The sequence below is a fragment of the Oryctolagus cuniculus genome, chromosome 5 (assembly GCF_964237555.1).
Source record: "Oryctolagus cuniculus chromosome 5, mOryCun1.1, whole genome shotgun sequence".
NCBI classification, from domain to species: Eukaryota; Metazoa; Chordata; class Mammalia; order Lagomorpha; family Leporidae; genus Oryctolagus; species Oryctolagus cuniculus.
Window position 1 is genome coordinate 121,601,512 of NC_091436.1, and position 2,537 is coordinate 121,604,048.

The following is a 2,537-nucleotide window of genomic DNA, read 5'->3' on the forward strand; positions in this document are numbered from 1 at the left end:
ATGTGATATTCGAATTGTCCCATATTAGCCAAAGGCATCATACCAAGTTGTCTTATATTTGTTTTTAATACAACACCAGAAGTGTTTGACATAATCATTGTCATCTGGTACTACAATACCTGGTGTAGTTCTAAAAAGAGTTGAAAAGCTTTTTAAGTGATCATGTCCTTTGTTACTGATCAAGACCAATAAATATTTTTATGAAAAAAAATTTCATGTGTTGACAATGATATTTTAAATTAAAAATTTAAGATTTTTCTTAACTGTAAATTTTGTTACGTTTGTTTTCTTGTATGCTGAAACTAGGTTACAAATCCCACTAGCATAATTGCTTATTTGTCTCATCTTACAATACATATATAATAGTTTATAAAACACTACAATATTATTATAAAAATACCAAAATATACTGAACATTATATATACTGAACAATATATATAAAATATCAATATATACTATTCAATACTTCATTTCAGTTCTTTTTGTCCTTAAACTGCTAGAAACAAATTATTTGTTTTAAAATTTATTAGAAACAATTATCCTTTGTGTGATTAACCCATAGAATCTATAAATACACACACAGAGACACATATACATACACTATGGTGACATGTGCTTAATAAGGTAGCACATGTACAGTCAGTTGGTTAACACAGAACCTAAAATATTGTTTGAATATTGACCAAAAATGACTTAGGAACATGGCTTAGCCAAAGTTGGAGTAAAAAGCCTCTATATCCACACATGAACAGCATGAGAAAGCCAGGTGCTATAAGGGCTGGAAAGAAGAATTTCAGTGTATGAAGGGAGAAATGGTAGGCTGAAGGAGAGCTGTTTTGATGAAATTTTTGTTTCCTTATAACCTCAGATCATTTGCTAGAAGCGGACTGCTTTACTTTTGGCTAGCTTCTAATATCAGTATTATCTACAATGAAAATAGATACTGTGAACTTCAATTGGTTTTTTTTTTTTTTCAGTTATGTTTCCTGACTTTTTTATAGCTATTTTGCTTAATTTGGTGAAATTTATCTATACCTTGCAAGTCAAAATACAGAGAGGATCAACTTGCATCCGACATGTAGGAAGTAAGTGGCATTAATGTGGTTCTGATAGTTATGAAGAGACTTTTAAACTCAAAGAAGTGGCTGACTTTCCTCCCACCACACAGGCCTTTTAAAATAACATTTATTAATTCCCTTATGAGTGGGGCAGGCTGTGGGAACAAACACGAGATATTATAGCTGCTCTCCCTGCATCTGGTTTTAGGTCTCACACATGGGTTACTTAGGTTGAGTTAGATACAGGCAGCCAAAAATGTAGTGCTCATTAGCTAAAAGCAGAAGTCAATGCTAGGCCGGTGCTGCGGCTCAATAGGCTAATCCTCTGCCTGTGGCGCCGGCACACCGGGTTCTAGTCCCGGTCGGGGCGTCGGATTCTATCCCAGTTGCCCCTCTTCCAGTCCAGCTCTCTGCTATGGCCCGGGAGTGCAGTGGAGGATGGCCCAAGTCATTGGGCCCTGCACCCACATGGGAGACCAGGATACTGCCCACTCTGCCTGTCAAAAAAAAAAAAAAAAAAAAAAAAAGTCAATGCCCATGAGAAGACAATCTATAAGTCGTAGTGTTCTCATCCAAGGTGAACAGCACACAATTTGAGATGTATGCACATATATTACATATGAAAACAACTCAAATACAGGTAGAACTGATCTAAAAACTAATTCCTCAAGAAATACAATTCTTATTGGTGAAAACTTCTCCTGAGAGCTTAAATAAGTTTCAAACAATTTTAGAGGACATTCTACCTTCATGAAGGACTATCAGGAGGAAGAACAAAGTGTTATTTCCAGTATAAATTAATAAAAACAAAGTTGGCTTCAAGAAATAGCTTGGGAGAGACTGAAATCAGAACTTATTTTGGGTGACCTCATAAATTAAAATGATATTTGTGACAATTTTTATACTGAAAAACTAAGCTTTTGTGGTTCACAAAGAAGATTCTATAAAGCTCCAGCCCACAGCTGTGTAATTAGCTACAGTTTATATATACAACATCCACTCTTCCCATCCACTTTAAAGCTGAAAAACAAAATTGCTACTTATGCCAGAAATGTTTAGAAGGGTTCAAAAGAAAACAGAAATAGGAGGCTGAGATGCACATGGAAAGGCATGGTAAAGAGAATTTAAAATAAGCAGGTGACAGAAAAATCATCATTGCAGCAACAGAGAGTAAGAGGGTTTCTTTGGTCTCCTCGATATGTTTCCTAGAAACAAACCCAACAGGAGTTAGAGAAGAGGGAGAGGGGGGAGATTGAGAGATGAAGTAGGGAGAGAAGGAGAGAGAGAGAGAGAGAGGGAGAGAGAGAGAGAGAAACAGTAACTGGGACACATATTCATTTATTCATTATATCTGATATGGGTTAGATCAAACAACCATAAAAAAAAAATTACCACCAAGAGCAAAACCAGAAGAATCTCAGGTAACAAATTTGCAGAAAAAATATAGAATTTGAGAAATTTCCCTTGTGCCACTCTAA